General features: G+C 45.5%; 1 protein-coding gene and 1 long non-coding RNA gene across 2 annotated transcripts in view; both read right to left on the bottom strand.

The window, feature by feature from the left end:
- SLC17A9 (solute carrier family 17 member 9) overlaps positions 1 to 6,563 on the bottom strand; it is a 34,497-nt gene extending 27,934 nt beyond the window's left edge. Inside the window, exon 1 of the mRNA XM_089661557.1 lies at positions 5,972 to 6,563. The gene's annotated coding sequence lies outside the window, so the exon portion shown is untranslated. The remainder of the gene's footprint in view (positions 1 to 5,971) is intronic.
- A 1,271-nt stretch (positions 6,564 to 7,834) lies between these two features.
- Positions 7,835 to 11,541, bottom strand: LOC149436746 (uncharacterized). The gene is made up of 2 exons (XR_016308281.1): positions 8,210 to 11,541; positions 7,835 to 8,170 (listed from the first exon to the last, which is right to left on the bottom strand). It is a non-coding gene; the product is annotated as an uncharacterized LOC149436746 (long non-coding RNA).
- Between the last annotated feature and the right edge of the window lie 3,918 nt (positions 11,542 to 15,459).

The raw sequence follows: 15,459 nt of genomic DNA, 5'->3' as shown, positions 1-15,459 counted from the left end.
CTGTCGCTGCTGCATGGAAGTTTAAAGCGGTGTTGTCAGGTATAAATTCTTTCCTGTTGGACTACAGAACACCTCTTTTTTATGCAATGCTGATGAGGGGTGTTCTGTAGTCCATCAGATGCTGTCAAGATGCATAGTGCAGCTGAGAAGTTCTTTTTCAAGGTTCGCCCGCTAGGTCTGTCATCATCATCATTTCATTCCTACTTGAACAAGAAAAGCAAAGCGAGCGCTACAATAAAGCTGCTGAGACACCAAAAAGGTAACCAAAAACCTCCCAAGTCAATAATAATAATAAATGGGTGGGATATCTGGTAATAGAAAAATTGCGCACTCACCAGATGCGCAATATCATCACACATTTGAGAACACAACTGTCTCATCAGGTCAGCCAGATATGCATGCATATGTGTATGCATGCATACCCCCTATGACTATGTGCTAGAGCACGAAACGCGTCAAGGAGGAGCTACAGCGTCTTGACGTCATGCCGCCGCTGGCGGCCATCTTTGGGAACACATGGTCAGTCTGTTTTATTCTTACCTGTACACCCTGTTTTGGGAAGCAATAAACTCCTCTGTTAAGCAGTATCACACTATGTGGCATCCTTTCTTGGGCTCTTTGTGAGTCTAACCATTCGCAGAGCCTTTTAAAGAGGAAACTTGAGGTGCTGATACCAAACGGAGGACCCAAAGGGGAAGTGGAACCAGGCTGTACACACTACTAGATGATCTGGCTAACCTGATGAGACAGCTGTGTTCTCAAATGCATGATAATATTGTGCATCTGGTGAGTGCGCAATTTCTCTATTACCAGATATACCACCTATAACCTGGAAATAGGAGATTGGAATACCTATGCTGAGATCTTTTTGTGGATCCCCACAATCATTATTTGGACTTTCACTTATTTAGCACTATAGCCACCTTGAGTGGTTTTTTAGATTCCTACACACTGGATCACTTGTTGGACTTTTGTATTTGATTATACCACAAGGACGTATATCACCATATATCTCATGTTTTATCTGTGGTCACTAATAGCACTATTGGCACTTTAATATCTATAATTGATTTTGTATGATTCAATATTTGCCATTTGCATTAGCATTTTATTTTTTGATTTTAGAGCTGCACCCATTTATTATTATTATTTCATTCCTACTTATTGAGTCACTAACCTAGAACCTATAAATATGCAGCAATGGCAATAACTAGGTTAATTGGTTCCTGTCTAAATTGTCCCTAGTATGTGTATGTATGAATGTAAATTAGGGACCTTAGATTGTACGCCCCTTGAGGGTTAGGGACCTTAGATTGTACACCCCTTGGGGGTTAGGGACCTTAGATTGTATACCCTTTGAGGGTTAGGGACCTTAGATTGTACGCCCCTTGAGGGTTAGGGACCTTAGATTGTACGCCCCTCGAGGGTTAGGGACCTAAGATTGTACGCCCCTCGAGGGTTAGGGACCTTAGATTGTACACCCCTTGGGGGTTAGGGACCTTAGATTGTACACCCCTTGGGGGTTAGGGACCTTAGATTGTATACCCTTTGAGGGTTAGGGACCTTAGATTGTACTCCCCTTGAGGGTTAGGGACCTTAGATTGTACTCCCCTTGAGGGTTAGGGACCTTAGATTGTACTCCCTTTGAGGGTTAGGGACCTTAGATTGTACTCCCTTTGAGGGTTAGGGACCTTAGATTGTACGCCCCTTGAGGGTTAGGGACCTTAGATTGTACGCCCCTTGAGGGTTAGGGACCTTAGATTGTACGCCCCTTGAGGGTTAGGGACCTTAGATTGTACGCCCCTTGAGGGTTAGGGACCTTAGATTGTATGCCCCTTGAGGGTTAGGGACCTAAGATTGTACGCCCCTTGAGGGTTAGGGACCTTAGATTGTACGCCCCTTGAGGGTTAGGGACCTTAGATTGTACGCCCCTTGAGGGTTAGGGACCTTAGATTGTACGCCCCTTGAGGGTTAGGGACCTTAGATTGTACCCCCCTTGAGGGTTAGGGACCTTAGATTGTACTCCCCTTGAGGGTTAGGGACCTTAGATTGTACGCCCCTTGAGGGTTAGGGACCTTAGATTGTACGCCCCTTGAGGGTTAGGGACTGATGTGAATGTTCAATATATGTAAAGTGCTGCGTAAATTGACAGTGCTATATAAGTACCTGAAATAAATTAAATAAATAAATAACAGCTCCCATATAGAGTTCCTGACAGGTCCTGTTCATAGAGGATCTGTCACTTTGCCAGTCCAGGTCACAGTGGCATGTTCTCTTGTTAGGGCATTTCCCCCGCCCACTGATCACCAATCCATTCATCTGTCAGGACATGGGTCCCTATACACACTCCACATGTGACCGTGCTCAGGCCTGGTGATTGGGCGCTTGGCCCTGAACACTGCATGATGGGAGGAATGGGAGATGGTCACATACTTCCCTGTACCCATAAGTACTAGGTAGTTTGGAGTGCTTCCACAGCCAGAGGAGAGTGATGAATGTGTTAGTGGATAGAGCCTTAAAGTGTTACTAAACCCACAACAGTACAATCAGTCTGTATATGCAGTAAAGCATGCTTGTTATACTCACTGTGGAACCTAAGGGGTTAATCCTCTGCATTGTGTAAAAAAGGCTGTTAGATCCTGTCTTCTCTGATCCTCCCCTTCTTCCACAGTCCCCAATCCATTTGCTGATAGAACAGAGCCTTGGGGGGCAAGCTGCACATGCTCAGTTTGGTGTGTATTGCTAGAGGTTTTTTTTTCCTTGGGAGAGTGCATGTGATCAGCACAGGGCCAAACCCTCTGTCCAGACAAAAATTATGTAAATTTCATTTGGGTGCAGCATTGCATGACCGCGCAATTGTCAGTCAAAGTAACGCAAAAAAATGGCCTGGTCAGGAAGGGGGGGATCCTCTGGAGGGCGAGGGGTTAATGCAGAACATCTGCATTTATATTGTTAAAAAAAATCATTTAAAAGGACAGCGATTCCCATCGATTTTTACTAATCAACCAGCAATAATGATGTTGGGTAAAAGTGACAAACCGATATCTGAAGGCGTTTCTTTACAAATGTGGTTTGGCCAATCATATTCTATTCCCATTGCAAACACGGCTTACTGACTTGTTCAGACTGTGACCACAATTTCCTGCTGTTCATATATTTGTATAGGAGACCTTAATAATACAGACGCCTCTGTAAATACAGCAGGTTGTGTGGAAGGAATGGCCTTGGGATGGCTTTTGTTACCATAGCTGCTTTAGGATAGTCGCAGACTGTGCTAACCTCTTACCGCCCATGTAACGCACATGCGTGGCAGCACAGAGGGGGGGCTTTAATGCCCATATGCCGCACACATGCGTCCACGGACGGCTGAAGTTTCTGAACTGTGAAAAGAATCTGACAGGATGAAATATGTGGAAACTTGACACTGTACCAAGTGATACTTGTGTTTAGGACCATATGCGTTCAGGCATGTACCCCTGGGTATTCCGCCCTCTGGTTATATGCAAATTGGAAAACAAAAACAAAAAAGAGGGCGCACCGACCTAGTGCATTATTGTTTAAAAATATTGATGGAAAGAACAATGTATCATATTCAGAATGGACATAAAACACAGGCATATCACACCGAACAAGATGTTTGATCCAAACATACGATGGAACCCTGGATGACCAACTGGCTAATGCGTTTCGAGGACACAACCTCTTCCTCAGAGCTACTGGGGTTTATTTACTAAAGCTGGAGAGTCCAAAATCAGACTCCCTTCTGCATAGAAACCAATCAGCTTCCAGGTTTCATTGCCAAAGCTTCATTGAACAAGCTGAGGTTAGAAGCTGATTGGTTTCTATGCAGAAGGGAGTTTGATTTTGGACTCTCCAGCTTTAGTAAATAAACCGCACTGTGTCCCCGAAACACGTTAGCAAGTTGGTCATCCAGGGTTCCATCGTATGGACTCAGATATATTGTATATAAACTGTGTATTTTGGTAACATGCCAGGTTGGTGAGCCCTCATTGTGCTTCAAAAAAATGTATCGATGAGTCGCTTGGAGTCTCCATCTGGGGAAAATGTGAATAGGGGACTACACAGGATTGCAATTAGGAGACAGCGGTCGCCTTATAACAGCAAGTGCCTGAGCAAGGATGTTCAGAGCACAGTGGCCTAAAATATATTCTGAACTGTTCAGAAAAAAATGGACACATAACCAGAGCAAACACTTTTCTCCTGTGCTGGAAATGGACTCAGTGGAACCAATAAGAATGTTCTGGAATACACGTTTCGAGAACACAGTGGCTCTGAGGAAGAGGTTGTGTCCTCGAAACGCGTTAGCCAGTTGGTCATCCAGGGTTCCATCGTATGGACTCAGATATATTGTATATAAACTGTGTATTTTGGTAATATGCCAGGCTGGTGTGCCCTCATTGTGCTTCAAAAAAATGTATCAATGAGTCGCTTGGAGTCTCCATCTGGGGAAAATGTGAATAGGGGACTACACAGGACTGCAATTAGGAGACAGCGGTCACCTTATAACAGCAAGTGCCTGAGCAAGGATGTTCAGAGCACAGTGGCCTAAAATATATTCTGAACTGGTCAGAAAAAAATGGACACATAACCAGAGCAAAAACTTTTCTCCTGTGCTATACACCTATGATAAAAATTATAGACCCTTCATTTCTATGTAAGTGGGCAAAATCTACACGGGATCAAATAATTATTTTCCCCACTGTACTTGAAGAGTCTGTTAGATCCCCAGCAGCACACGAGCGCAGGAGATTGGGCATATAAATATATTACAATCACATTTTTTTTTTTTTTTAGCAGGCATGGTCTACCACTGCCATTATCAGGAAATTGCTGCAGAACAGTAATATGATATCCTGATGTGTGAGCAAATGCATGTAGATAGAGAATGGCTGCAAATTGGTGGAGGCAGCTGCATTAATATGCAACAAAAGTAGGAAAAATGTGAAAACAGGATTTAAAAAAAAAAAAAAAAAAAAAAAAAAAAGCTATTGTTAACCTTTTGGCGCCGGCTGAACGCAAATGTGCAGCTTCCCGACATCTGGGCCTAGACGCCGAGCGGCCGCACATTTGCGTTCTATTACAAAAACACATATGTGCTGAGAGCGCTCCCAGCACACACGTTCGGTAGTCACGGAAAGGTCTCAATCTCTTCTTTTGATCGGGACCTTTCCCGATCATGTGACAGCGAATCATGGCGGTCACATTACCCTAAAACCCAGCCCCGCCTCCCGGAACCCTTAAAGGGCCGGGAGGCACCAGCTCCAAGGGGTTCATGACACACACACGGGTTGATTTACTCCCAGTTCACATCTATGCGGCCCATGTTTTGCACGGGCATGAGAGCCCATTCATTTGAATGGACTCCCGTACCCATGACACGCAGGGAAGGAAGTCCCTGCACTTCTTTGGAAACGCATCCCGCATGGGAACTCGGTTTGCAGTACGGTTGCGTTTTCCAGTGTGGGCGGCGTACCATTAGAAGTAATGGCACCTGCCCGCGGGTCCGCAATTCTCTGTGCGGGTGGTGCCACTGCACAGATTATCATGCGGATCTGCAGCGGCACCACCCGCACAGATGTAAACCTAGGGTTACTGAAACTTCATGGTGCAAAATCTGGTGCAGCTCTGCATAGAAACCAATCAGCTTCCAGGTTTTATTGTCAAGCTGAAGTTAGAATCTGATTGGCTCCCATGCACAGCTGCACCAGATTTTGCACTCTCCAGTTTTAGTAAATCAACCCCACAGTGTTTCAGCAAAACTAAATGTCATCCAGTTAGCACTTACTTTCAACATACCCACACAGATTGTCAGGAATCAAGGAATGACCAGAAAGGTGTGGACTGACACAGGGAAACGCAGGTTTCAGGTATAGTATAATACAGGTTATTATTAGCCACCCAGATATATATATATATAAATGCACAGTGAGCAAACCAACCTTCCACTAACCTTTAGGAGGTGCAGGAACACAGGCGTAGTCAGGGCTGGAGAGGTGGAACGGTCAGGCCGGCCGTAGGGTTCTGTAATGACCGTTTGGTGGTACCTCTAGCGGTCCTCAGGGCAGGATTCCCCAGGGTGCGGAGTCTAAGCCCCAGTCTGCCTTTTCACCAGAGCCCCTGATGGTGGGGATGGACTTGGCGCAGGACTGCGACCAGGTCGCGGCCCCTGAGTACACATGCTAGTGGTAGAGGGATCCGCCAGAGGTATGTGCAGGTACGGCTGGATCCGTGCAGGATGGATGGATGGCAGAGTAGTTAGCGTGGTCAGACAAGCCGGGTCGGTAACGGTGGAGGCAGATCAGTACAGAGCAGCAGGCAAAGAGTAAACGGGTCACAAGCCAAGGTACAGCAATAGGAGGACAAACAGCATAGGAGTAGGCAGAAGAATAGTCAGGGATGAGCCAGTAGTCAGAACAGGAGACGGTCAACAGAGATCAGGATCAAGCCGGGTCAGCAACGAAGCAGGAACACAGGATACAGGTACAGAGGCTCATGGGAAAACATACACCAAGACCCAGAGCACAGGCCTGGTCATGCCTTATATACACCTTTCTGCAATCAGCCCCAGGTTTGGCTGATTGTGAGCTTCTGGCTGCCAAGAGCACCTGCTGGTCAGCTCTGGTACTGCAGCCCACACGGCAGGCGAGTCCCACCACCAGTGCTGAGTCCATTCCCGACACAGATATACCGTATTTTTCACTCCATAAGACGCACTTTTTTCCCCCCAAAAAAGGGGGGAAAATGTCAGTGCGTCTTATGGAGCGAATATAAAGCGGCCGGTCCGGTATTTTTGCGGCCACCATGTCAGAATACCGGGCCGGCCGCTTAGCTGTTGTCTCCTGCAGGGCCTTACCTGTTCCTCACTCCAGCGCTGCACAGTCTTCCCGCGCTGGCTTCTGTGACAGCCGGGTGCCCACTGCGCATGCGCTGCGCTTTGTGAATGATCCGGTGTCTTCTGGGACACATGAAAGGTCCCAGAAGGCGCCGGGCCATTCACAAAGCGCAGCGCTTCTCGCACATGCGCAGTGGGCACCCGGCTGTCACAGAAGCCGGCCCGGGAAGAAGAGGGAAGGACAACTCCGCGGAAGTGGGAGCGGGTACCTGTCAAATTCAGGTACCCGCTCCCCCTCCCTCCCCAAAGGTCAGCAGTCTCTGGTCATTCCCTTCACTATCTGCAGTCTCTGTTCATTTCCTGCACTGTCTGCAGTCTCTGGTCATTCCCTGCACTGTCCGCAGTCTCTGGTCATTCCCTGCACTGTGTCCGCAGTCTCTGGTCATTCCCTGCACTGTGTCCGCAGTCTCTGGTCATTCCCTGCACTGTCCGCAGTCTCTGGTCATTCCCTGCACTGTCTGCAGTCTCTGGTCATTCCCTGCACTGTCTGCAGTCTCTGGTCATTCCCTGCACTGTCTGCAGTCTCTGGTCATTCCCTGCACTGTCTGCAGTCTCTGGTCATTCCCTGCACTGTCCGCAGTCTCTGGTCATTCCCTGCACTGTCCGCAGTCTCTGGTCATTCCCTGCACTGTCCGCAGTCTCTGGTCATTCCCTGCACTGTCCGCAGTCTCTGGTCATTCCCTGCACTGTCCGCAGTCTCTGGTCATCCCCTGCACTGTGTCCGCAGTCTCTGGTCATCTCCTGTACTGTGTCCGCAGTCTCTGGTCATCCCCTGTACTGTGTCTGCAGTCCATTGGTTCAGAATATTTTTTTTTCTTGTTTTTCACCTCTAAAACCTAGGTGCGTCTTATGGAGCGAAAAATACGGTAGATTGAAAAGACAAACATCAACACGGTAATAAAAAAAATGCAACATGACCAGTTAACATCTTCAGAAGTTTTAATTGCAAAACATTTGACTAACCCATCCCCGATATAATGCACATCTTGAACACATCACACACATCAATCAGTCCAAAAAAAAAAACTTAGCCCGCAAGAATGTAAAACTATGTACAAAGGCATTCTGCTATATACAATGTAATGAACACGCCACCATGGGGCAGTGCATAGCACCCTGCAAACTCCCACAGGTCTATGCAAGACATCTTAGAATGTGCGGCACCAGCCATGGTCTGGCCTGTACCAAAGGAAAGACATTGGGAGGAAATCTCTTGACCTACCGGCATGGGCAGCAAATGGGAGGAAATCTCTTGACCTACCGGCATGGGCAGCAAATGGGAGGAAATCTCTTGACCTACCGGCATGGGCAGCAAATGGGATAAACCAGAATCTGCATGGTGAATGGCACAGTATTGACTTCACATGGATGGGCCTTCACCCCAACAAGGATCTATAGTTGTAATCTAAACATAATAGAACCCAAGTCCTATAAACAGAACTTTGAATATAGACAGCTTCTACATGTTGGGTCTTTAAGTTCTCCTTTGAGGGCCAAAAACTGGTTCATATATGGCAACAGAATTGTAAACAAATTGCAAAAACTGCCATAAAAAGTAGGGCTGGTGGGGGATCTTTTTGCTCTCGGCTGACTTCTTGTCCCACAGAAGAATGTCTACCGGGAATCATTCCTTCTCACTGGAATGCAGGGACCATCAAAGGGTATATCAAGCCAAAAACCTTTCAAGTTTTGGATAGAGAGGGAAGGGATTAGAACTCCCATTGGGTTTTTACTGCTATCTGGGGCAGCATTGGAAAAATTTCACTAACAACAGAAAGTGGGGAAAAAAATCTGCAACACGTCTCAAACACAAGGCCCCAGTCCCTTTCAGAACTTCTCCGTCTGATCCTGCACTTCTTATCCCTGCCAACCCCCTTCCCCCCAAGGCTCAGCAGTCGGCAGCAGAGAGAATGACAGAACTTCTCCGTCCGATCCTGCACTTCTTATCCCTGCCAACCCCCTTCCCCCCAAGGCTCAGCAATTGGCAGCAGAGAAGACAAAGCTCCTACAGATCCTACACCACAGCCACAGAACACCTTGTATCTGCATTCCCTAGCCTCCCTCTAGTCCTCCTCCAGACCCTGCACTTCTTGCTTCCCAGCTTCTTCCCAGCAGCAGCACAAGGTAAGGGGGGTGCACTGTGATGTAAGGAAGGGTGGGGGACTCTTGACCACTGATGGTGCTACAACTGGCCCTTTGAGGACAACCATAATTTTGATGTGGCCTGCAATAAAATGGAGTTAGACTTCCCTGATCTCCAAGGACACAAATAAAAACCTGATTAAAAAATAAAAATCTTTTTTGCTGTTGTCGATTTTTCCTCACTTTCTGTTGTCAGCAGGACAGGAAGGGGTTTATTTACTAAAGCTGGAGAGTCCAAAATCAGACTCCCTTCTGCATAGAAACCAATCAGCTTCTAACCTCAGCTTGTTCAATGAAGCTTTGGCAATGAAACCTGGAAGCTGATTGGTTTCTATGCAGAAGGGAGTCTGATTTTGGACTCTCCAGCTTTAGTAAATAAACCCCGAAGTGTTGGAAATCTCTCTAACGGTGCCCTGGATAGCAATAATAAAACTGGCATTGATTCCAACCCTTCCCCACACCATCCAACACTAGGAAAACATTTTTAGACTGGACATACCCTTTAATTCACCATCGTACTTCTCCATCTTGACCACGGTGAATGGGCTGGACTATAGGTTGGATGAAGCAGAGACACAGGTGGCCCAGGGCAGTCCGCACAGTACAAACCAGATCATTCCCCACATCTAAGAGATACAGGGGTCCCAAACGGTCTACTGCTGGGGTCCCAAATGGTCTACTGCTGGGGTCCAAAATGGTCTACTGCTGGGGTCCAAAATGGTCTACTGCTGGGGTCCAAAATGGTCTACTGCTGGGGTCCCAAATGGTCTACTGCTGCTGCGTCTGGGGCACTGATATTACCAAATGTCCTTTAGTAGATAGATATCTAAAAACGGTAAAGCGACTGTCACAAAAAACGTTTTGGCCTTAAAATATCTTGAATGGGCAGTTCCAGGGCTGCGGGTATCAGTAACAAATAGATCCATGGTACATAACTTGCCTATCAACAGCTTTGTTGGCTTACAGTGACTCAGTCTGAAAAATGAACACCAGAATAAAATGTATACCTACAAAGAAGAAACAAACTACCTACCTTTCCTGGTGCACCAAACACTGCTCCAGGTAACAAAGTCCTCTGAATGTTCTTCAAGGGATTCCCATGTCCCCCCTATTGCTCTCAGTGGTCCCTCCCGCCGACCTCTACATCATTACAGCACACAAGGTTGGTGGAAGGGACCATTGAGAGCAGCAGGGGGGCACGGGAGATCAACAATTTGGGTACAGGCTTCAAGAGATGTCTTTGCTAAATCAGGGGAGCAAGATCTTCTCTCTTTATTGCACGTAAACCTTTAATTCTGCCGTTTCATTTTGAGACAGAGTCGCTCTAAGATGATAGAAGAGCTAAACACCAGGGACTCATTTGTTACTGTTACCTTCAGCCCTGAAACTGCCAACCCAAGATAGTTCAAACCTATTAAAAGTATAAATAAAATAAAGCTAAAACTATTTTTTTTTCAGTCTTGGATAGAGTAGGGAAGGTTAAAATGCCTCTTATTCAGGCTTTTGTGTCCCGTGGGGGAGATTTCTGTTCACTTCCTGTCCTGGAGACACAACAGGAAATAAGCATCCTAAGTGAGAGAGACAGTTGTCACCATTGGAGGATTTCCCTTCTCCTTCTGTTGCCAGTGACAACTAAAATTTAGAATTTTTTTACTGTCTTTTGTCCTAAGACAAAGAGAGCGTGAATCTCCTCCGAAGGAACACCGACAGCAAAAAAAATGTTATGGGGTTCCATCCCTTCCACTCTCCATACAAAACAAAACATTTAGACTTTAGATGCGCTTCAAAGGCAACCCGTGGGGGAGATTTCTGTTCACTTCCTGTCCTGGAGACACAACAGGAAAAAAGCATCCTAAGTGAGACAGTTGTCACTGGCAACAGAAGGAGAAAGGAAATCCTCCATTGGTGACAACTGTCTCTCTCACTTAGGATACTTATTTCCGGTTGTGTCTCCAGGACAGGAAGTGAACATCCTAAGTGAGAGAGACAGTTGTCACTGGCAGCAGAAGAAGGGAAATCCTGCAATGGTGACAACTAAAATTTTTAATTTTTTACTGTCTTTTGTCCTAAGACAAATAGGGCGTGAATCTCCTCCGAAGGAACACCGACAGCAAAAAAAAAAAATGATATGGGGTTCCATCCCTTTCACTCTCCATACAAAACAAAACATTTTGACTTTAGATGCACTTCAAAGGCAACCCGTGGGGGAGATTTCTGTTCACTTCCTGTCCTGGAGACACAACAGGAAATAAGCATCCTAAGTGAGAGAGACAGTTGTCACTGGCAACAGAAGAAGGGAAACCCATTATTGGTGACAACTGTCTCTCCCACTTAGGATACTTATTTCCTGTTGTGTCTCCAGGACAGGAAGTGAACATCCTGAGAGAGACAGTTGTCACTGGCAAGAGAAGGAGAAGGGAAATCCTGCAATGGTGACAACTGTCTCTCTCACTTAGGATACTTATTTCCTGCTGGGTCTCCAGGACAGGAAGTGAACAGAAATCTCCCCCACGGGTTAACTTTGAAGTGCATCTAAAGTCAAAATGTTTTGTATGGAGAGTGGAAGGGATGGAACCCCATATCATTTTTTTTTTTGCCGTCGGTGTTCCTTCGGAGGAGATTCACACCCAGGGGCGGACTGACCATTTGGAAACTCGGGCACTGCCCGAGGGCCCGGGGTCAGTAGGGGGCCCCATGAGATTCCCCTGGTATCTTTTTCATAGGCTTTTGTGAGATTTGGCAAGGACACAGGGGCCCCATGATCCCCTATTGCTCAGGGGCCCCATGAGTTGTCAGTCCCCCCCTGGTCACACCCTATTTGTCTTAGGACAAAAGACAGTAAAAAATTCAACATTTTAGTTGTCATTGGCAACAGAAGAAGGGAAATCCTGCAATGGTGACAACTAAAATTTAGAATTCTTTACTGTCTTTTGTCCTAAGACAAATAGGGTGTGATCAGGGGCGGACTGACAACTCATGGGGCCCCCGGGCAATAGGGGATCATGGGGCCCCTGTGTCTTTGCCCAAACTCACAAAAGCCTATGGAAAAGGTACCAGGGGCATCTCATGGGGCCCCCTACTGACCCCGGGCCCTCGGTCAGTCCGCCCCTGGGTGTGAATCTCCTCCAAAGGAACACCGACAGCAACAAAAAAAAAAAAAAAAAAAAAAAAAAAAGATATGGAGTTCCACCCTTCCACTCTCCATACAAAACACAACATTTTGACTTTAGATGCACTTCAAAGGCAACCATAAACCAGCAGTACTGATCTACCTTTTATGTTGGGAATCAGCAGAGATGTCTGGCTGGTCTGCTTGAGCTGCCTGCCCACTAACATGCAGGACGTACACAAAAGGTAGGGTTACAAAGGGATAATTGAGGGCTGGATATGGCTACAGGTACAGGAGAGAAAAAAAAAAAAAAAAAGAACTAAAGGTCATGGCCAGTTTTCTCCACGTCAGCAATCCAAACAAAGGATACAGAATCCAGTGAAAATAAGTGAACACCCGCAGGTTGGGAGGTTCTGCGGCCTCGCACGGGAGGTTTGTGTCTTGGCGTGTCATTTATCAAACCTCGGGGAACAAGCTCATGACACAACAATGTCCCCCGTGTAGCGCACTGTAGTCCTGTACAATGGAACAATAGTTTCCCAGGGTGTGTCACGTCTGATGAAATACTCGACCTGTGTCAAGCCGAACTGCCAGAGAACTGAGTTAAAGAAAACCGGTCGCTCTTGCCTAGGCCACTGACTTGGGAGCAAGGGCTGGGGGTGGGGGTAAGGCAAGTATTTTTTCTACATATTTCTTCCTATATTTTTGGCCCTTTTCACCCGCCCATTCCAATCAGGTCCGCCTGTCAGGCAGACCTGATCCAAGGGCCCATTCACCCGCATAGACTGGCAGGTGTAAATGGACTTGTGTCCCTTTACACCGGCCTACCTCTGGGTCCACCAGCAATAGAAGGTGATCCAACCTCTTCCGTTTAGGTAGGGTGGATTGGAGGTAGCCAGGTATACACAAACAGTGGGGTTTGTTTACACCCGGCTGCCCTAATGGGGGCCATAGACGGGTCGAAAAATCGACCGATTTCCGCATCATTAGTGGGTTAATTGGTCAGCCGTTTTTGGGCTTTTTGCACATTTTTTTTTATCAGGCATGTTGGAAAATTCACGGGCGATTTTGACGATCGATCGTTTTTCCCGGCAATAATGGGCAAATCGGCCGATCATTTTACCGATAAAAAATCTGCGCCTGAGCCAAGAAGAAGAAGATGACTAAGAAAAAGAAAAAGAAGAAGAAAAAAGAAGAAGAAAAAGAAAGAGAAAAAGAAGAAGAAAAAGAAGAAGAAGAATAAGAAGGAGAAAAAGAAGACTAGGAAAAAGAAAAAGAAGAAAAAGACTAAGAAAAAGAAGAAGTAAAAGAAGGAGAAAAAGAAGGAGAAAAGGAAGACTAGGAAAAAGAAGAAGAAGAAGAAAAAGACTAAGAAAAAGAAGAAGAAAAAGAAGAAGAAGAAAAAAGAAGAAGAAAAGAAAGAGAAAAAGAAGAAGAAAAAGAAGAAGAAGAATAAGAAGGAGAAAAAGAAGACTAGGAAAAAGAAGAAAAAGACTAAGAAAAAGAAGAAGAAAAAGAAGAAGTAAAAGAAGGAGAAAAAGAAGGAGAAAAGGAAGACTAGGAAAAAGAAAAGAAGAAGACGACTAAGAAAAAGAAGAAGAAAAAGAAGTAGAAAAAGAAGGTGAAAAAGAAGGAGAAAAAAAAGACTAAGAAAAAGAAGAAGAAGCAGAAGAAAAAAAAGGAGAAAAAGAAGACTAGGAAAAAGAAAAAGAAGAAGCAGAAGAAGAAAAAGACTAAGAAAAAGAAGGAGCAGAAGAAGAAGGAGAAAAAGACTAAGAAAAAGAAGAATTCCAGTCTGCTATTATATTTTATATGAAAAGTATTGCGGTTGCAACAATGTATCTATTTGTATCCGAATAAAAACATCTGTATCTGAAATGGACACAAATAGATACATTGTTGCAACCGCAATACTTTTCATATAAAATATAATAGCGAACTGGAATTCTTCTTCTTTTATTCTTCCTCTTCTTCTTATGTATTGCTCCCGTGTGCTCCCGTCTCTACAAGGGCCAGAAGTAATTATGGGGTTAAATGCCGGCTATAGACGGGACGAAAATCAGCTGATTTTTTTACAGTTGGTGGTAATGTCGGCCGATCGAACAATTTTTTTAAAAAACGGCCGGTTTTTGACCTGTCTATGGCCTACATAAGTAAGTGGACTCTACATCTTCATGAAAAGACCATGTTTTACCTATAGGGCTTTGTTATGCCGGCCATAGACGGTTTGTTTATTGGTCGAATTTTTGGCTGAAAAAACGGTCATTCTGTTGCTACCAATGCTTACCAAAATCGTCCGTTTTTCGTAAATTTTCCAGCATGACCGATAAAAAAACGAGGAGGAACTGCGAAAATCGTCCGACGACATTGCCCCACTGACGGTGCGAATATCGGACAATTATTCTTTCGGGTGAAAATTCGGCCGATAAACGAACAGTCTATGGCCTGCATTAGTTTGTACTGTTACACAAACACACGCCCAGGAGGTACTACCGGGGCATTATTTCTAAGAAAAGGAAGGCTTAGAACCTCCATCAGGTTCCTATTGCAATCTTCATAAAGAAACCCCCCCCCCCCCTCGCTTCCTACTGTGGTGACACCATGTGCCAGCATGCAACACTGAAGCCTCTAATCCAAAGCTTCCCCAACAAGTATTTTTTATTTTTTGACCGTTAAAAAAAATCATAAAGCAGGCCATACAAGAGTCGAATTCCGAACGATTTTTTGATCGAAAATTGAAAACATTGTTCGTTCTGTAATCCGATGGTGCCACCAATGATTTGGAAAATCGATCGTTTTTCACGAATTTTCCAGCATGCCCGATAAACGAAATGGGGAGGAACCACGAAAATCGGCCAGTGCCATTGCCCCACTAACAGAGCGAAAATCGGCCGATTATTCTTAGGCCCGATTTTTGCACGAAAAATTGTCCGGAAATCGACCCGTGTATGGCCTGCCTAAGGGTTGATTTACTAGAACTGGAGAGAAATCTGGCTCAGCTTTGCATTAGAGCCAATCAGCTTCTACCATCAGCTTGTTCAATTAAGCTGTGACAATAAAACCTGGAAGCTGATTGGTTTCTATGCCGAGCTGCACCAGATTTTGTTTAGTTTCCAGGTTTTATTGTCACAGCTTAATTGAACAAGCTGATGGTAGAAGCTGATTGGCTCCCATGCAAAGCTGAGCCAGATTTCTCTCCAGTTCTAGTAAAACTTACTGCCTTAGGCCGGCCATACACGGGTCGATTTCCGAACGATTTTTGTTTCGAAAATCGGACCTAAGAATAATCGGCCAG

This window comes from Staurois parvus, unplaced genomic scaffold (assembly GCF_062004578.1).
Source record: "Staurois parvus isolate SC_StPar_1 unplaced genomic scaffold, SC_StPar_1.0 ptg001349l, whole genome shotgun sequence".
NCBI lineage: Eukaryota > Metazoa > Chordata > Amphibia > Anura > Ranidae > Staurois > Staurois parvus.
This window is presented reverse-complemented; position numbering and strand designations above follow the sequence as displayed.